The 22192-nt window shown below is 33.6% G+C and overlaps 1 protein-coding gene across 1 annotated transcript in view; it reads left to right on the top strand.

Moving 5' to 3' along the window:
- Positions 1 to 22192, top strand: part of LOC129228388 (serine proteinase stubble-like) — a 99943-nt gene that overhangs the window by 17190 nt on the left and 60561 nt on the right. The gene's annotated exons all lie outside the window — the stretch shown is intronic.

Here is a 22192-nt window from a genome sequence, read left to right as displayed (position 1 = left end):
TAGAGGGATCAGCTTATACAAAATCGGCTAAGAAAAAAAAGAAAAAATCGGCACTCTTGCGATGCTCCTGCAAGCGATAAATAATTACTACTGCCAAATAAATATAATGGTTGTTTGTTTTATCACAGCTAATTAGCAGCGGTGTTGTTGTAAACTTTTTTGAAAAGGCATTGGTAAGCACTTTTCTCCGCTCATGATTTAATAAAAAATAATAATATATATCAGCGAAATGAACTTAGAACTGCAAAGGGTAGTAAGGGTGAGGAAAAAATATGATCGCTTCAGATAGGGTTACCAACTTCAAAACTATCACCACTTAGCGTCTGGCGTTGAACCTTTATAATGACTTCATTAGAAAATATTCTCATCATTTTGTCGGCTTGTCAATATTTGCGTTTTTACGGTGCGGTGCGATGTTTAATTGTTATTTTGTGAAAAAATTTTATGGGTTTTGATTTTTCGATGCCAACAAGGATGATTAACTTTATATAAACTCTTTTAATTACCGTTTTTTTTCTTTAGATGTCTACATTTTGAAAAATGCAATCTTTTAACATCCGATATGAGAATCATATTTTTTTCTTTTTTTAAGCTAACTTCGCTTCATTAGGATTCAAATAAATGAAAAGTCTCTTTATTTCTGTTAGAACTCTCATTTCAAGTTTTTAAAGCAAAATTCCATTTTCTGTTATGAGTCAAAAATTAAAATGCTGAATAGATGGTTTATTTTATTTTATTATTATTTTTTTTGGGGGGGGGGGGTCGACTGTGTCCTTAGATATTAATATGTTATCATAGGACTCTAAAATGCAATTTTAAAATAATTTTATCAAAAATATTTCTTTTACAAGCCGTTTTTATACTTTTGATGCCTTCACTTTGAGAATTGCGATCTCTTTGCATCCGCTATGGGAATCCGATTTTTCGAATTTTTGATGATTATTACGCTTTGTTAAGAGGTAAACAATTGAAATATCTTTTTATTTTTGTTAAAATCACGGAATTTGTAAGTTTTAAACGAAATTCTGTGCTTTTTAAGAGTGTCTTGGGTCAAAAAGTTGAATGCTGAACCCTATTCTGAATTTTGTTTTATTTATTTATATTTTTGTTACAATTATTTTAAATACTGTACAGAAATATATCTAGTATAATTTAACATAATGCTGAATGATAGATAAATATTGATACTTTAAAGAGCGATGCCAACCCTGTTGTCATCGCTCTTCTCCCCCCCCCCCCGCCAAATATCAGAAAAAAAATCCAGAATGATTTTCTCGACATAGAAGAGGAAAACACTCAACTTTAAGTTTAATTGATGCAGTTTGTGCCATCTCTAAATTCTAAAATTTTGTTTAAAAAAAAAGAATTTTTTTTTGCGAAATTTTTTGATTTTTTACAAAATTAATTCATTTTTCACAAAATTATTTGATTTTTCACAAAAAACGGACCCTGTGAAAAATCCTGGACATACCCCTGTACACATGATGTCGGACAACCATCGATTCCAGTAATGTCGACTGAGGAAACAGCAATGTGTCAATAAAAACACGGATATTTGGAAAACATCAACTTCGACGCCACACCTTTAATATTTCGTAAGCATCGTGCATATTAATGCTAGTGAAATTTGGCGAAACCATCTTCTGTTATTTCCTGCGGCGTTCTCTGAGCGCACGTGCAAGTGAATGATAGGAGAAACGTTTGCAGATAAAAAGAGGTCGTTGACTTGCGGTTTTCGCTGTAATTTTTGACGAGAAAGTATTGAATAATAATGCTTAATTCGGTATGGTAAAACACAAAGTTGAACAAACCAGTGGAATCTCGTTGCAGAGTAAAAAGGAATAGTGAGCAAAGCACCTCACACAAATGTGCAGGGCCGCCGAGAGCGAAGGCTCTTATCAGTTTGGTTGGTAGCCCAAGAGTAGAGTTTTAAGGGTTAAATCTTTCCCATTGGGGAAAAAATAAGCCAAATGAAGAAAATGCAAGTTTGACGTAAATTAACTTAAGTGTAAACGTCTGTGTACAGCGATTTCTAATTTTTTTTTTCCGAAACTTTGTCGTTTAAGAAAAAAAAAGCGAGTTTTACTTTACGTTTTCCTGCAATTTACGACTGCTCTCGCTTTTTACCAACTCGAAAAATGTCTTTGAAAAACAATGTGGAGGAACTACTGAATGATCTGTCAATAGAAAGCCTCAACTGCTTTAATATTGTTGCATAAGGAGGTTATGATGAATTTAGCATTTGTTGCAGCTATGAAGATGTATTAGTAATTATGTTTGGTAATAAAATTTGCATCTGCAACTGGTTCTTGTTTAAAAAGCGTTATTTCAGAGTATGTAAACAGACAAACAAGCTACATTTTACAACGGAATCTGTGAACAGTTTTTAATACGTTTTTTTAATATACAGGTAGTGATGTAAAATACCCGGGTATTTATTTTCAGGGGTAAATACCCAGGGTATATAACCGGGTAAATACCCAAAATGGGTATTTACCCGAGTATTTATTTCAAAAATTTGTATTCAACTAAAATACTTTTATGTATGTATTCCACTATATATATATTTAACCAACCATATACAAAACAATAAATTTTTGTCCAAAAACTCTTTTTGATCACATATTTAAAGAATTATTGTCTGAAACAACTTAGCAATCGAGTATGATATTCACATTAAATGTGTTGGATATGCCTAATCAATATTGATAACCAAATTTCAGATATAAAAAACCATTTTACAAAAAGTAAAAAAGCTTAACTGGTTACAAAAAAAGCAAACACATCAATTTTTTAAGGTCTTAGTCTTTTATAACCCAGCAATATGTCAGTTAATGACATCAAAATGTTGCTCAATTTATTATTACTATTTATTTACCTATATCTTTTGCAGAAATTTCCTCCAAACCTAGTTCGTTCAAGTGTTCAGGCGTATTCTGCATCTCATATATATATATATATATATATATATATATATATATATATATATATATATATATATATATATATATATATATATATATATATATATATATATATATACATATACAGATACAGACACATTTAAAATACAAAAATAGAAAGAAACAAACCAAAGATGTTCTGAAGAATGGACCTTGCAAACTAAGTGGCTGGTCTACCCCGAGATAACGTATCAGTCTTTAGTTCGCTTATTTCATTTTGATATTTTGACTTTCTCTTTTTATTGTATTTTAAGCATATGTATTGAGTGTGAGAAAAAATAAAGACGTTACAGCTGTTTTACAATGTTTTAATATAAAGAACAAAACAATTTAATACTGAAAATAAATGCAGTACAACATAATGTTAGCATAAAAATACTTGATCAATCCTTTTCAGTAAAATGTGTTTGAAGAAGTTAAAAAAAAATTTTTAAGGAAAGAAACTGCTGAGGTTTGTTTCAAAATGATAAAGAACTGGTAATGGGAAAGAAAAATTAAAGATAGCTGCACTTGCAGCAGGAAAGAATTTTGATACCGTCTCAAAAATCCTGTGTTACTGATGGAATGACTATTAAAATAAAATCCCAAAATAGTATTTTAAAAAGAAAATTTGAGCCTAAAATAGTTCATTCTAAATTCTGACAGTTTTTTTGATAAGATTTCACTGATTCTTTAATTAAAAAAAAATATAATATATAATATATTTAATCTTTCATTTTTCTGTTTATGTTTTAAAAAGAAAATCATCACCTTTTGATACCATCTAAAATGTTTTTGCAAAATGTGCAATTACTAGGGGATTTACCCTGCCTTCGGATAAATACCCCAAAAAATATTTACCTTTCCACCCTACATCACTAATTGGGTGCATTAAAAATAGTTTGATTAAACTTTCATCATGAAGTACCGGGGAGCAAATGCAAATGAGCAAGGCAACAGAAAATAATATTCTGATTTTTTTTGCTTATTAATGTGAAAATTTCTTCCAAACATCCCTCATGCTTCCTTTTTTTTTTTTTCATTTTGGATATGAGTAACCTAGATTGTGATTTTGAAATCCTGAAGTTTATCGCTGAATTGCTTATACTTCTCCAATTATGACATTGAAAAAAAAAAAAATAGAAAAAAAAATAGAACCGACTTCAAAATTGCTCTAAAAAGTAAAAAATAATTTTATTCTTTAAACACCATCGATAATACTTTTAAACATAATTTTTGAAGTTGGCGCAAAAACGATCGATAAAATCATTCACAGCCATAACTTAGTTACAACTATAAATTAAATCAGGCCCAGTTTCTTCACTACCACATGCATTACGCATTGATGACAGCATATTTGAGTAACGATATAAATGTTTCGTTCCTAACTTTGGATGATTTTTTGATAAAAATATGAACGAAGCATGGTTACAATGGATTTTACTTTTTGTTTTTGCGCCAACTTCAAAAATTATGTTTAAAAGTATTATCGATGGTGTTTAAAGAATAAAATTATTTTTCACTTTTTAGAGCAATTTTGAAGTCGGTTCTATTTTTTTTTCAAAATTTTTTTATTTCTCTTTTTAGTGTAAATGCAGATATTTCAGTAAAAGTAAGAAGTTACCTAGTAAGAAGTTCGGCTCTATATCACTGTATTGCTTTAGAAAAGCCTTTATTCAAAATTATCATTACAATTAATGTTACTGTTATATGGCACCAAACTTTTATAACAATGAGTTTCATATTGTCGCGTAGATGAAGATAGCGAAGACAATGTGAAAGCCAAATGAAGCGAATACTCGTTAGTCTCAACTCGAGATCTTTATTCAGAACCACGAATGAACGTTACATCTCCTTATATACAACTTGAGAAAGTGCTGGAACTTTCCAGACTTGGAAAGATACAGAAATTAATAGAACATTCGAGAAAATACGGGAAACAGTAGAAACGAAATTTTAGTAAAATTCACTTTGTCCTAGTCGGGATTTGAACCCGGGTCGCTCGTGTGGGAGGCGATAATTCTACCACTGAGCCACCGTTATCCGCGGATGAAAAGTGCGAACTTCGCTACAATATCATTTAATAGGGAAATTGCATAAAAATTACTTTTTTGCCCATAACTTTTTTTCTAAAGAACAAATATGGTCAAACAAAGTAATGGGACCTAAGTTGAGCCATCCCCTATCCATTAAAAAAAGAATCATCAAAATCGGTTCACTAGGTGAGACGCTATGAGTGGACAAACCAAAAAAAAAACATACATACGGTATGAACTGATAACCGCCTCCTTTTTGAAGTCGGTTAAAAAGAAAGACTCTTTGGTTCACACGATATGTTTCTTTCATAATTTCATCAAGTCTTTCAATAAAAAATATTATAAACTGTGTAATACATATGTATCAGATTTACCAATTATTTCATATTTAGATTTAAAAAAAAAAATCCCATTCACTTTTTGCATTTTTTTGTAAAATACCCAGTTTTTGGGTATTTACCCAAGGTTTTGGGTAAATACCCAAAAAATATTTACCTACCCGCTAGGTATTTACCTGATCCACATCACTATATACAGGTAACAAGATATGAACAAAAAGAAGCTGTAAAATGATGAAATACTGCTGTCCTTAGCGCAGCAAGAATTATCTTTCGGGAGGGGAGGGGGGAGGATGGTTATAGCAGTCCTTACAGGAATGTAAATTTCGTACTGGGATCGGTATTATGACTTTAAAGTAAGGTTTGTGAGAGCTTGAAAACCCCTCCCTTTTTGGAATCCTGGGCACGATTCTGTCGCCGCCCCCTCCATACAAGGGTGGGGCGCGATCGCCCCTCCCTTGAGGGTTTTTTCCACCTGTAATTTTTCGAAAATGAAGTTCAAAAAACGCAAATTTAGATGAGTTTCATTGATGTTGAGAGAAGGGAGGTCCGGGTTTGGCACCCTATCCCGGAACTGTTTCAGAATGCAAATCCAAAACCTTTGTGATCAATATTTTTAAATCCGTATACATCGTAAAATGCAAATAATAAAAATCAATCCCTTGAAAAATTTCTGGATCCGTCCTTGCGCCCTCGCTCCCCCCTTAAAACTTATACGATTCCCAGGGGGTCCCCGAACTTTCGCTTGATAAACTGCAGTCTTACAGTCGAGCCTCGTTTATTCAAACATGCTTAAAATGAATTGCTGCTAATACGAACTGCATTTGTGATCTCCGTTTTATTGTTTGTTAGATAAGATCAACTATGGTTAAGACGGATTGATTTTTAAAGGTCCCTTGGAGTTCGTTTTAAGAGGTTCGAACAGCCCGGTTATCACAGCCAGAGACTGCAGTTTCGTTCTTATCATAACTCATCAGTCTGGATTAGTGAATAACCGAGCTGGTGGCAGATGTCATCTCACTGAAGCTGAAAGTGTCAACAAACTGGTAGATAAAATAAATTTATCTCACCAGCGAGTGTCATAGATTGTCGTATATTGCATGCAGTTCTGCTTTAGGGGCGGTAACTCACTGCCAAATACCCAAGCTTTGCCTTCACTTCGCGAGTCGAACTGCACCATGCTGCGGGCACTCGCTGGTGAAATAATTTTATTTTATCTACCAGTTTGTTAGCACTCTCAGCTTCAATGAGACGACATCTGCCTCCAGCTCGGTAATTCCCTATTCCAGACTGATGAGTTCTAATAAGATCGAAATTGCAGTCTCTGCAGTTGATAACCGGACTGTCTGGTACATTGCAGGTAGTTCTGCCTTAACCCTGGCTTAGGGGCGGTAACTTACTGCTGAATGATATTTGTTCGTTTATTGCTTTTTATTTATTTATTTTAAAACTTAAAAAATAAAAATTTGATACATTAAATTCTATTTGACAAAAAATAAAGAAAAAGCTACAGTTTTCGTCTTATGCATCATCAAATGCAATCGTTTGAATCAATGTATGAAAATGCAGGAAAGTTCTGCCAAAATTTTGAAACTTTTATTCTGCATGCTTCCAGTTTGTTTATTCGCAAACGATTTTATCACAGGCACGCCATGCATTTAATTGCCGCATTGAACTCTTACTACAACTTTCACTGCGCATTCCCTTCGCATTTTCGAAACGTTCTATTTCCAGGAAAAAGTTCTTGTGGATCATTCGCCGATGATGTACGACCCATAAGTGAAGCGGGGAAACGGGAACTGATGTCATAAAATTTCAACCGTTGCACGTGATGTGCGGTTACAAATCGTTCAACTGGTGCAAAAATGGGGTGAAGGCACACCATCTTTACTATGGGATTCAAAACAATACAATATGAATTCCTCAAAGCATATACATTAATAGAACTCTACAATCATTCTTGGTTAAGTGACGGAAGCGTGGTCTTGGCTAATATGGAGGTTCAAAAAAATTGATTTTTTTATTTCGGAATCGCGTTACCTCCCGAAAATTGCAGTTTGGTATCCTCAATTGGGCAAAAATAATAAAAAAATTCTAAGTTTACATCCTCAGTTCGCGCATAAGGCTGAAAGTTTGGAAAAATATGCTAAAAATTGAATTTTTCAAAAAAAAAAAAAAATTAGTTTTTTTTTGTACTTTTTCATTATGCATCAGCCATAAATTGTCAGTATATAGCGTAGTTTAAACCTAAAAAAATATTTTACATAAGATCTTTAGTTCGCGCATACGACTCAGAAAGGGCAGGAGATTTTAGCCTAATTTAAGGCGTGTGCGCAAGCGAAAGATCTTATGTAAAAGCTATAAAATATTTTTTTAGGTTCTTAAACTACGCTATATACTGATAATTTATGGCTGTTGCGTGATAAAAATGTTTAAAAAAAAACTATTTTTATTATTTTTTGAAAAGTTTAATTTTTAGCATATTTTTTCAAACTTTCATGCTTTATGCGCGAACTGAAGATGTCAACTTAGAAATTTTTAATTATTGTTCCCCAATTGAGGTTACCAAACTACAACTTTTGAAAGGTAGCGCGATTTCGAAATAAAGAAATCTATTTTTTCGAACCACCCTATTGGCCAAGTCAAAGTGGGACTATAGACTTAAAGTTCATGCGGGCCCTCCTACACAGCATGCCAACACTCCCAAAATTTTTCATCACAATATTTTGGAAGTTTCTTATCATGTATTAGCGATGCACCAAAAGCCATATTTTGCCCCAGTACCGAATATTCGATAAATATTTTTTTTTCAACTGTAATATATTTGCATTTTTATTTTATGCCAATTTAAAATTACATTTATGTACATTAAATATTGACGCGCAGATAATAATCACAGTTGCGCAGTCGACAGCGTGCCGGGCTTCGAGCATGCAGGACTCAGGATCCCGGCTGTGACAGTCCAAAGTTATTTGAACTTTTAAACCGATTTTATTTACACTGTGTTCAAAATGTCCTAGAAGGTTCTTTAACTTTCTAACGAGATGTTCTACAATGCTCTAGAAGTTTCTTTAACTTTCTTACGAGATGTTCTAGACTGTTCTAGAAGTTTCTTTAACTTTCTAACGAGGTGTTCTATAATGTTCTTAACTTTCTAATGAGATGTTCTAGAATGATCTATATTCATATAAAAGCGTGAACCTCACGAATTGGGGGCAGTTCTCCAGTTCTACCATGCTGCGAGTTACGGCAAGCTAATAAAGCATCTAGCTTAGTAAAACGCACTTAATTATTGGAACCATATCGTGACCACAGAATTATTAATTTAAAATAAAAAATGAAATCATCCCTAAAGCAAACTAGTATAGAAAATAGCTAACTTGGTTTATGATTGTTTATCATATATTTATCTTTATATTTGTAGTCAGTCATGTTCCTATTATTTTATCTGAGGGCATACTTCCAGTAATCCATTATATGCATAATGTGTATGCGATCATATACATAATATGTCATAATATGAAAAATTTTGAAGCTTGAGGGTATACGCTATATGTCTACAAAATGTTTGAGAGTATACGGCATATATGGAGTATACCCAATGGCAACACCACTGTATTGTAGTGAACATGCAATTTTTGAAGTAGGGAATATGTTTACGAATCAAAACATAAAATGTTATTAAACTTTGATTACAATGGTACATTTAAATTGCTTGTTTTTAAATAGCATTTAGTATTTCATACACTTTGAAAATTCAGACTGCAACATCGAATATCCAAGTGTTTACCTATACATATATCATTAATCACCTTGGAAAATATATGATAGTTGTATGTGTGTGTGAGTGGTTTTTTTTTATATATACACTGTTAAAAGCAGGGGTTCCAGACGAGTGAAAATATTCCCTCTAAGGTGAAAGCATAGTGCCTGAAGGTGCATCACAGGCTAGAAAATAGAGCAGAGGAGCCAGAACATCATGCAATCGCAGAAAGACTCATTGCGCATGCGCTTTTTGCCTTAGACATACATTCAACCACCTCAATATGGCGGACAAATGATGATTGCGTTTGTGTGTCTTTCACATTGAATGAAGTACACTATTGAATTAAAACCCAACTTTTCTAGGATTAATTATCCGAAATTACAAGTAAGTACAGCTTTTGATCACTTTGTAGCTTTTAGGGCTTTCAAACATAGTTAAGTGTTTAAACGTGCATTTATTGCTTTTCACAGTAACCGTTAGTCTTCTAGTTCTCGTTTACTGTTACTATCGTGAAATTTCCATCATTCAAAACGCTACTAAAAATATCTGTCATTATTTTCTTGAATACTCGATAAGCAGCTTTTATTAGTCACCAAAAGAACCTTAATAAAAATGTTTCTTGTGCTTCGTAGATTATAACATAAAGATAGCGAAAAAAAAAATCTCTCTCAGTCTAGCTCTTTTTTTCTTTTTTTTGCTTTTTCATTCAAGTGTTAGAATCATTTCCTGTTAGCAGTCCTCGAAAGCGTTAGAACTTTCTTTTGGTTTTTTTATTTAACTGTTGAAAAACTTTATGTGCAGTTTCTTTTGTTACTCTTGATTAACGTTTATGAAACGATTTTGTTTTTCCGTAATTGTAATATCCCTGAATATTTTTGGCTCATCATTTAAATAATCCATAAGTACAGCTATGCTTCATTTTCGGAATACGTCAAGTTTTAGTAAATGTATAATTTCTCACATGTTTTAAATAATTACTCGTTTTTAAATTATAACGTATTTGTGACAGATCTTTGATACAAGTGAAGGGGTAGATATTTATTGTTTTATTAATTTTTAACATTACTTTTTGTAAAAAAAAAAAAAAAAAAAACCATCAGAACCCTGAATTTTTTCACATGTTTTTTAACGACCCCAGAGTTATTATTCATATTATTTTTTTTATGATTCTTTAAGAAAACGATAAAGATTTCACCGGTCCGCAAAGTTTTTCATTTGCTTTTACCGCGCCCGTGGGTCAAAAGAGGTTGAGAAACACTGAGTTAGAGCACGATCAGATGAATTAACGCTATGAGCACTTCTTAACTATGTTGAAAACTCTGAAATATGATCAAATGCTGTAATTACATGTTTTAATCATTTCCAATACCGAGTTCAATGTAAAAAATGTCCAAAACGTAGAATATCATAAATCAAAACAAAACTAAAAAAAAAAAACGTTACACAACTGTATTTAAAAACGCACACAATACGGGGAAGGGGGGGAGGAGGATCTATAGTAAGGGGTGCCATTTCTCTCTCCGAAGGATCCTTTTTTTCACTCCGGCTGTCTAGTTTTTAAAAGGTGCCTGTTTTTCACCCTATTTAGAGGTGCGATTTCGGCTCCGTATTGGGTGCCGCTGGTGAACAAGCGTTTCTCCCCTGAAAGGTGCCGAATGCATCCTGTAGTTTTAACAGTGTATATATAGCTGCACATTTTTTTTTTTTTTTTAAATGGTCTTAATACTCCCGGTTTCTGTTTTATATTAAAATGAGTTAGGAGTACAGTAAAACCTGTCTATTTCGATACTGTTGAGACCTGAAAATATCATTGTTATAAACAGGTTATCATTATAGTGTTATAAGACAGTTTGAACATTTTTGCAAACATCCCCCTTCCCCTTATTAGCCCAGTCAATGAACGTAAAAAAAATATGCTTTGTCGCAACTAATTTAGGGAAAGCTGAATTTTTGCTGGATGTTAGCAAATAAAGTATACATTAAAAAATACGCGAAATTAAAATGGTTGACAACCTGAATCAAATAACATTTTCCGAACTTGATTTATAAACGCGTGTAACTTTTTTCCTTTGAAGATAGAAGCTAAGCTTTCGATCATAGGTCGAGAGAGATCTGGAGTAAAAAATGTCGCTTTTTCCAATGGTGCCAAAAAAAAAAAAAAAAAAACTGTGGGACAATTCCTGCATAATAAAGGCTGCGTCTACTTCAGGGGTGCCCACCTAGGGGGGGGGGCATGGTGCAGACTGCGCCATACAAGTTTTTAGGAAAGGATGGGGTGCATTGAGGGGTATTTTTCTCATTTTGGGGGAAGCTCTTGATTTTGGGGAGGGGGTCATCTCAATAATATTTAGGGGAAGGTGCGCCCTTGCCGTTAGGGGGGGGGGGCATCTTGTCTACTTCTAGATCTGGTACGAAAGTTTCGTAAAGCGCTTAGAAACAGTATGAGGAGAGAGATTTCCAGTGCTGGATCTACGATTTTTCCGAGGCAGAGCAAGGCTTGAAACTGCCGTCACATCTCATCTTCATCCAAGCTGAGCTTTGATTAAAAGAACCACAGAAATAGGGTTTAATTTGCTTCCTATCCCCCAGAAGTTGTTGCACGGGGCTAGGGCCCTGACTTGTGTCACGTAAATCCGGCCAGGCCCGGCTCCTGATAAGGTAGGCAGTCGCCTACGGCGGCAAATTTTAGGGGCGGGAAATTTCGAAGTTAGAGAAAAAAAATTTAAAGTATGAATATATCTTTCAGCATCACTCACATAAGATTCACTGCTTCGATGCTAAAATAATAATAATAATAATAATAATAATAATAATAATAATTTTAAAAAAATAATAATTTAGGCTCATAGAATGTGTACCAATGCTTGGATATGCAAAGCATAGTTCGGAATTGAACTAGAAATTCCATTTAATTTTAGAGGCGGCAAATTGCGTAATTTAAAAGTCTTTTTAAAATATTAATATTTGTTTCAGTGCCATAAGATGCACTTCTTTAATGTTAAAAAAGATAATTTAAAGTGTGTACCAGCGCTAGGATATGAAAAATCCAGTTTGGAGTTTAACTAGAAACTCACAAAATTTTAAGTATACTAGCATTTCTATTTTATTAATATACAATTATCTTCTTCACTAATAATAAAGCTGAAAGTCTCTCTGTCTGGATGTCAGGATGTCTGGATCTCTGTGACGCGCATAGCGCCCAGACCGTTCGGCCGATTTTCATGAAATTTGGCACAAAGTTAGTTTTTAGCATGGGGGTGCGCACCTCGAAGCGATTTTTCGAAAATTCGATGTGATGGTTCTTTTTCTATTCCAATTTTAAGAACAAAACTATCATAAGATGGACGAGTAAATTACGAAATTATCATAACGTGGAACCGTAACATGGGCACAAGTCAATTGGCGAGATACGAAATTATCATACCGTGGAATGTAATTTAAAGTGTGTATCAGTGCTTGGATATGCAAAACCCAGTTTGGAATATAACTAGAATTTCCCTTTAATTTTAAACACTTTACTATTATTTTTATATTATTAAAATAGCATTATTTTATATTAGTTTTATTATTATTCAATGGGAGGGGGACGGCCTTTCTCCATGTCGCCTCGGGTGGCAGAACTACGAGAGCCGTCCCTGGGTACAGAACATAGCTCGAACTTAAGTACAAGGCATAAGTACAGCTCTTAGGTACAGTGTTATAATGGTACCCCCCCCCCCTTCTGCTGAAATTTTGGCTAGAAGTAATCATTAGTCAAAATTCTGTTGCATTTTAAAGACAAATAATTTTATTTTGTATGTAAGAGGAATTCACTTTTTCAGGTTCCTCATAGGAAGTCCAAATAGGTCATATCTCCTACCAGCTTCTTATCTCTGTTCTTTTAACTGATAAGCGGCACCTGAGGCAAACAACTGATAATATCCACTCTATGAATAAGCCTGATCTTTGTTTGTTGACGTTACCAGATCATGAAAACCAAAGCTTTGGTAATGTCAACTAAGTGGTTGTGCATTTGCTGCCCTAAGCATTCGACATTGAAAGGCCCAGTTATATATTCTTCCACAAGGATTACGAAATAGGTTTTCAGTTTTTTTATTTTTGGAAAGAAAAGTTGCCAATATTGTACTCAGCGCATTGCATCATTCAATAATTCGGAAGTTTTGAATCTATTTTTAAAGATTATTTTTTGGGTTACTTTTTCCGTCATAAATGTCTGCCAATTCCACTTTTTAATTGTTGACAAAAACAATGAACAATAATCTTATATAATTGAACGCTGAGCGTATGTACGTATCTATCTATGTATGTTCAAGTTACTTCTCTCGAACGACAGTGAACTGACCATCGAATCAAGTATCGATGGATTCCTAAGCTTCCCATCCCGTCTTCATGTTTGGCTATTTAACATAACTAGTGTTCGCCCAGTGGTCGAAATTCGACCATATTCATAAATGAATATTTGAGAAAACTTGTATGAATTTAACTATTTCTGCTCTTACTCATGTTTACTGCATATCTGGAAGCATACAATTTTTATATGTACACAAAACAACAAACAGTAATAATTTATTTCAATTTTGCTTTTTGTCTGTTAATCTCAAAATATATGGATGAAAAGGGATATTTCGGTAATGGGGACGTTTCCGAAATTTTTAAAGTGTTTTTTCTGAAACAGCAAGCTTAGAAACATGGGTTTTTTAAGTAATTTATTAAAAATTTAATATTTTTTAACAATTGTTTTGATCGGTGAGCAAATCGAAATTCAGTTTTTACGCTTCTGAACATGACATCAAAAGCGATGAAATGCCACTCATTGATGCCATTAACTCACAGCGCAAATTATCATAACCCGAAAACGCGGTTGAGAACAAACCGTAAATATTTAGCGCGGCAATGAAGTCGCGCGCCAAAGTACATCACTTGTAACGTCATAAAGACCACGCTTTATTTTCAAAATCAAACATTTAAAAATAATAATAATAAATGTTGGGAAAATAAAAGTTTTTTCGGGCTCTACGTCATTTCTTTTGCTTATTCTATCAGTTTCATTGACTAAAAGTAGTACTTTTAACTGAAGAAAACAACCCCATCAAGAAATCGGTGTGGTCGTCAAATTCCTGGCTTGAATAATTTTATTTTGGATTCCATGTTGTTTTGTGCTTACCCTATGCAAATAGATATTTCCCTAACTCTTTGTTTACGTATGCAACGGAAAAACATTTTTCGCTCTGACATTGGAAACAAAACATTTCACGCCAATGGATAAAAATCGCCAATCATCCAATTTTAGACTGGAATGAAGCAGCAAAACTCAGTTTCTACGTAAAACTTCTGCGTGAACAATATTACTTATAAAACTTCTACTATTATTGAGTAATTTGCTTTGACATCGTCATTAGAAATATGAATTTCCAAGTATGAAATGAACGAACTCTACTCGTGGCAACATATAACTGTCCATTCGAAAACACTGAACGTCGCAAAAAAGTACAATTTTTAAAAAAAGGTCGTCTTTGAGATTTGATTATGGTTAAGGGCGGTGCACAACTGATGTCACACCTTTCAACACTCGACCCTCTCCCCCTTTTGTCACAAATTTTGCATTTCACCATACCCCCTCTTCCCTTAGTCACATGTCACGCTGTTTTCCATAAACGTTCCAATTAAAAAAAAAGCTTGTTGTCACATTCTCCCCATTGTATGCCCCCTCTTGTCATGTCTTTCCTCTCCCTTGTCACAAACTGTTACTATTTCGTGAACCCCACCCTAAAGTGGGACTTCATTCGTGGACAGCCCCTATTTTGTGGCAACCGTATGCAAATAAACATTTCCCTACTCTTTGTTTTCGTTTGCAAAGTAAAAACATTTTTCAAGCTGCAATTGGTGCCAAAATTTGGCGTCAAAAGATGAAAAGCGCCTGCCAATTTAACAATTATCGCAATCTTCCCGAATGAAATTATCCTGCAAAACTCAGATTATACGTAAAACTTCTGCATGAACAATTCTTCCTTTAATAAGTTTAATATTATTGAGTAAGTTGCCTTTACCTCTGCCGTTAGAATTATTAAGTTCCAAACAGTCAAATAAACGAATCCTACTTGCTACATTAAAAATTGTCCATTCAAAAACACTGGACGTCGCAATAAAAGTGCTATTTAAAAAAAAATCGTGATTGTGATTTGTCATACTGTTTTTCATAAACATTCATATAAAAAAAAAGCTTTATGTCACATTCTCCCCATTGTATGTTCCTCTTGTCATTTATTTCCTCCGCCTTGTCACGAACGATTACAATTTAATGCACCCCACCTTAAAGAGGGATTTGATTCGTAGTCAGTTCCTTGCAAATAGAAATTTCTGTACTAATTTTTACGAATGCAAAAGAAAAATATTTCTCGCTCTGGCATTGGTGCCAAAAAGTATAAAGTTCGCCAATTTCACAATGAAGTCGTTTCCAAAATTTTAAAAGTATTTTTTTCTGAAAGAGCATGCTTAAAATCATAGGATCTAACCATTTTTAAATGATTTGTTTAAGTTTAATATTTTAAAAAAATATTTAAATCGGTGCGCTTTCATTATTTACGCTTCTGCCGATGACATCACAAATGATGAAATGCCATTCACACCCATTGCCATTCACAGAGCAAAATATTTAATTCGCATCTTTACTCACGTGTATTGGCAACGATATCGTTGATAGCAAGCGTAGAGCACAATTTTAATTCGCTTCTTGATTATCATAACGTGGAAACGCGATAGAAAGATGCGCCAAAAAGCATCATTTGTGACGTCATCAAGACCACGCCCTCTTTGGAAGATCGGACATTTTAAAAAACTAATTGAAAAATAAATGTTGGGAAAATGAAAGTATTTTCTGGATCCATGTTATTATTACTATTCTTTATTTATTCATTTATTTATTTGCTTATTCTATCAATTCCAGTGTCAAAAAGTACTTTTGACTGAAGGAAACAACCCCATTATAGAAGTCGTTCTGAATAAAATGATGCTGCAAAACTCCCTTAATACCTAAAACTTAATATTCTTTGTAAAAGTAGGCATGATCTTGCCGTTAAATTAAAATTTCCAACAGTCAAATCAACGAACTCTACTCACGGCAACATATAATGGAGTCGTTTCTAAAATTTTAAAAGTATTTTTTTTTCTGAAAGAGCATGCTTAAAAACATAGGATCTAACCATTTTTAAATGATTTGTTTAAGTTTAATATTTTTTAAAAATTACTTAAATCGGTGAACTTTCATTGTTTATAAGGCCCTACATATACGAGCCGGCGCACAGTGGGGCAGCCTAATGTTAATTTTGGACATTGGGCAGAAAATTAAACCATTTAGTTTCGCATTTTTACTGTTGTATTGATAAACTAAGAACATATTCCCACTAATCTTACTAGTTTTTAACATTATTACCCGAAGATAATACCTTGAATTCGAAGAATTAACTAGCTACTTCGTTAGAAGACAATTTAGTAAACAGTAGATAACTTGTTTAAGAACTGTTCAAATTTAATAGTGTGATGTGTTGGGCTTTATGCACTCGTAATAAATAAAAAAAGCACCCAAAAACGTTTCTTAGAAAATACGAAAATTTTGGAGATAATTTTCAAAGTATTTTGAATGTATTTTTGAATTGCGAAAATCGCTAACAAACGCTAACAAAACTATTATATCCCAAGCATTGTAGAGAGTTTCAGCTTTCATAATCCGGTTTCAGTTTTTGCCTAAACTTGCCTATTCAAAAGATATTGAAAATTAAAGATAAGTAAATATTTTACTACGAGGACGACTAAACAAATACGAAATGAACGTTGCACGAAACGTATTATTTACGTTGGTTTTTTCACTTTAGTCAAGTAAACATGTTTACAGTTTTCAGTTTGTTTACTTTTTATTGCAAATTATTTCAATTAAATACTTCGAGGAATCAGTTTCATTGTGTCATTTGTAGACTGTGGGACAAAATCATATGAGATGCTAAGAAGTTTTCGTTTGCTTATTTCGGGGACTACAAAAATTGGTACTATTTTGAGTTATAAGTGACAGCAGACGAAAAAGACACAATAATCTCTCAAAAATACTTCTCATAAATTGTATGTACACAATAACAAACACATCACAAAATGAGTAAAAATGAAAACAAGGAGGAGGCATATTTTGAAAAGATCAAAATATTATACATGTACATCAAGAAAAGTGTTTTTCTTCAAAAAGCAAACGTTTGTTTTTAATAAACATTTAATTTCTTTTATTACATTCTATATTAGGAGAACTTACAGCAAGCTATTTACTTTTTAGAGCATTAAAAGTTATTTACTTTTGATTTTAGTCCAGCAAGTTGTCTAACAAACAAAAGTAAACACTTTTTAATTTAAATATCCATTTAATACTTCACCAGATTTATCCAAGATAAATTCCGAAGGAATTATCATGCCTAAAAATTTCATCTTTTATTCTGAAGTATCATCGTCAGAATCCCCGAGTTAAGCTATCCAATATCCGAAAGTAATCAGTGACGCTTCGGATTTTTTTTCGTGTATGCCAAGTTGTAAAAAGTCATTAAAAATAATTTAAAATATCGTCTGTTATTAAACAGCCATAAACGAAAAAAATAGAACATTGTGATAAAAAATGAATTTAACTTTAATTTTTAATCTATCGTCTGCTCATGCTTCATTTAATGATATTCTCTAAATTCGCAACTCCAACGAACTATAGGGGGCACTGAAGTCACTGTCTAATGGCGGAATTGAAAACTAAAACAAACGCACATGGTAACGAAGAAAATGCTAAAAGTGTTGTGATTTTTGTTCGTACGTATGATTGTTTCGCTTTATTCTTTTTAAATTAATTTTCAAAGTCTTGTTGATATTCTGACCCACGTAGAAAGAAATGAGAATTCAAGAAGCATTACTAAACGTCAAACATTAATGCAAAGTACGTAGTTCGTAGTTCTAAGCAGCCATTTTCACGATGTTGAATTCGATATTTATCAATTCTTGATAAAACTAAATAATAATTGTGGCCTGACAAGAATAACAATTAATGCTAGAAAATTTAATATGACATTACAAATTATTACCAAAAGAAGATGATACTTCTTTGCTTTGCTTTGGCTAGCGCTTGTTTTCCATTTGTAGCTGAGTTATTTCTCTTGAATTCCCGAATCGGTTAATTTAAAAATTTTCTGTTTCGATTTTTCTAATTTCTGAGTTACGATTTAATTGTGTCATGTTATGCAAATCATCAACAAAATTCTCACGGATATATGGTGGTAGTTTTCTTTTCAGTTGATTGACAATTATTTCTTTTTACTTATCGAATTTTGTAATCTTACTACCATTTTATTCCACTCATGATAAAATTTGAAAATGGTTTAACTAAAAACGCGAAATCTCGCCAAGGCTACTTTGCTCGCACAATGCCAAAATTATAACCCTAAACAAATTTGGCGATACCTTTCAGCTGAGAATAAAAGGAATAAAGTAAATTCTTTCTCGGTTATTCATTTTGTTCTACGATAATATATTCAGAAAATATTTTGCATACTGTCCATTCCAACTAAATGCTGCTGTAAAATATGGTAAGTTTAATTAATTTAAGATTAAAAAAACTCCCATATTCTTACAAATTCATACAAAACAATAAAATTTTTTACCTTGTATAACGTTATCCAAGTTTGTTAATCCAGAATTTTCGCTTTCACCTATTATTAAGGAAATAATGAAAACTAACATTATTTTGAGGAGCTCGAGAATACTACTAAGGGACGAATTAATTTCTGTAGCTGAAAGCAAACTAAGACACATCGATTGCGTTAATAAATACTCAGAACAAACTGCCTGTGTTTACGTCAACAGACACACATGGAACGCAACGTGGCAAAGTTTTAGTTGCATTCGCAGTTTTATAAATCACCGCAAGGTAGCGTATTCGAGCGCTGGAGTTCCGAATAGGTCTTGGCATTAGTTAGAGTTGTTTATGTTCTAAAGATTTCGCTTATCAATTATTGCTGTTCGGAGATCTATAAATACGTTTTTTGTGCAGTCTAAAGTTTTGTACTTAACAATGTAATTCAACGATGACTCTAGTGTATACGAATTCTAGTGTACGCTCGCTTTGGTGAGCAAACTTGAATGATATCGGTGTTTGACCCCATAGACTTGCTGGTGAAAGATGAGTTTCGAAACCAACCGTGACCTTTTTATTTTTTTAACCGACTTCAAAAAGGAGGCGGTTATCAGTTCATACCGTATGTATGTTTTTTTTTTTTTGTTTGTCCACTCATAGCGTCTCACCTAGTGAACCGATTTTGATGATTCTTTTTTTAATGGATAGAGGATGGCTCAACTTAGGTCCCATTACTTTGTTTGACCATATTTGTTCTTTAGAAAATAAGTTATGAGCAAAAAACAGTAAAATTCCCTATTAAATGATTAAAATGATATTGTAGCTAAGTTCGCACTTGTTATCCGTGGATAACGGTGGCTCAGTGGTAGAATTCTCGTCTCCCACACGAGCAACCTGGGTTCAAATCCCGACTAGGACGAAGTGAATTTTACTAAAATTTCGTTACTACTGTTTTCCGTATTTTCTCGAATGTTCTATTAATTTCTGAATCTTTTCAAGTCTGGAAAGTTCCAGCACTTTTTCAAGTTGTATATAAGGAGATGTAACGTTCATTCGTGGTTCTGAATTAAGATCTCGAGTTGAGACTAACGAGTATTCGCTTCATTTGGCTTTCACATTGTCTTCGCTATCTTCATCTACGCCAGGGCTTCGCAACCGGTGTGCCGCGGCACATTGGTGCGCCGCGACAAGGAACCCAGTGTGCCGCGGTATTTTCGTAGTTATATAAAAATAAAGACACTTGATGTATTTTATTTTAAAGTTACGACCGAATAGCGTTTGTATCGTTCCGTAACTTCTCAATTCACCCTGTCGATCATGTGCAATAAGACATACCCAAGAAGTGGAGCAGCGGCGGGGATTTGCTGCTCACCTCTTTTAATCTTCTTGTGATTCTATTACTTTCAAATTTTGAAAGTGGATTCTAATTTCCACGAAATCAACTTATTATACAGAATTTTTTATAAATCTTTCGCAAACGGGAATATTACCCCCTCCCCCAGGCAGGGGTCATGCCCTCCCGCCCAGAATTTTAGCCCCAGCTTTAACTTTTGCTTTCCTCTTTTCCTGTTCCGATACTAATTTCATTTTATCGTAGTTTTTCAAAACTATAAATTAAAACCATATACTGTTTCCTCCATCGTGAAGTTCTCATGGCTAAGAACTTACCAGATGAGCTGAAGTCAGCTTTGGCGGAAGTCGTGACAATCGTGAATTTCACAAAATCGAGACGGCTCAATTCTCGCCTTTTCTCCGTATACTTTGTGAAGGATTGGGGTCCCTACTTCTTCATACAGAGCTTCGCGGGCTTTCATATGGTAAGGTACTATCAAGAGTTTTCGAATTGAGGTACGAGGTACGATAGTTTTTGATTTTAAAAAAACGAAATGCAGTAAGCCAGTTTGTTGCAAGACAAATATTGGCTGGTAAAACTAGCGTACATGGTTGACATTTTTGAACACCTTAACGAATTGAATCGGAAAATGCAATAACAAGGACAGAATTTGGTTTACATGTATGGACAAGCTAAACGGTTTCAAATCAAAAATTCACCTCTGGAAAGAAGAAGTATATCGTGGCTCATTGGACATGTTCAAACAAACCGTCAACATGCATGGTATGTGAAGGAAATGGCATGGCAGAAAAGCTGCTGAATGTGGTGGCAGAGCAATTAGTCATACTTCAGGATGTATCAGTTAAAGACCTTTCTTGGAAAGCGGAATTTATGGACCTCAAGAACGACAATACTCTTAAACTAAAGTTGAGCGAAGTGCCTCTGGACGAATTTTGGTTGCTGGTTAAAAATGAGTATCCCACCATCTCCTGTCTTGCTATTGATGTGCTGCTACCATTTTTAACTACATATCTTTGTGAACTCAGCTTCTCAGCCCTCACATTTATTAAAAAAAAAAAAAACAGCAATAGATCATCTCTAAGGAGCCTGGATCAAGAACTCCGTGTAGCTCTTTCCAGCATAGAGCCGAATACCAAACGTCTTTGCTCCTCTTAGGTAGGCTCAAGTGTCTCAGTGTCAAACGAAAGTTGGGTGCTTGGTTTTAATTTCTTGCTTGCTTCTTTCATGTAACATTATTTGATAAATCGTTTGACTGCAGTGGGCACTTTAATGACATGTTTGACAGAAGTGCTTTGAAACATATGAAGCATAAATTTCTGTAAAATTTAATATAGATAGTTTTTGTTGTTCATTATCAAACTCAATACATTCGAAATATTTCTACTTTTTAAATAAATTTAAATACACTACGATAGTTATAATTGTTTCATTCCTATGAAAAAAGTCCCCCCCCCACACGTCTTTTTACCAGTGAATGATAAAACCATTTCTATACTACCATTGCGAAATTAAGTTCAGTGTGCCCCGTTGATCTAGAAATTTCTTAAGTGTGCCGCAAAGTAAAAAAGGTTGAGAAGCACTGATCTACGCGACAATATGAAACTCATTGTTATAAAAGTTTGGTGCCATATAACTGTAACATTAATAGTAATTGTAATGATAATTTTGAATAAAGGCTTTTCTAAAGCAATACAGTGATATAGAGCCGCACTTCTTACTAGGTAACTTCTTACTTTTACCGAAATATCTACATTTACACTAAAAAGAATGAAATAAAAAAATTTTGAAAAAAAATAGAACCGACTTCAAAATTGCTCTAAAAAGTGAAAAATAATTTTATTCTTTAAACACCATCAATAATACTTTTAAACATAATTTTTGAAGTTGGCGCAAAAACAAAAAGTAAAATCCATTGTAACCATGCTTCGTTCATATTTTTATCAAAAAATCATCCAAACTTAGGAACGAAACATTTATATCGTTACTCAAATATGCTGTCATCAATGCGTAATGCATGTGGTAGTGAAGAAACTGGACGTGGTTAAATTTATACTTGTGGTTGAGTTATGGCTGTGAATGGTTTTATCGATCGTTTTTGCGCCAACTTCAA

The sequence above is a fragment of the Uloborus diversus genome, chromosome 8, assembly GCF_026930045.1.
Source record: "Uloborus diversus isolate 005 chromosome 8, Udiv.v.3.1, whole genome shotgun sequence".
In the NCBI taxonomy this organism is placed as follows: domain Eukaryota; kingdom Metazoa; phylum Arthropoda; class Arachnida; order Araneae; family Uloboridae; genus Uloborus; species Uloborus diversus.
Note: the sequence above shows the minus strand (reverse complement) of the source record. Positions and strands in the feature narration are given on the sequence as shown.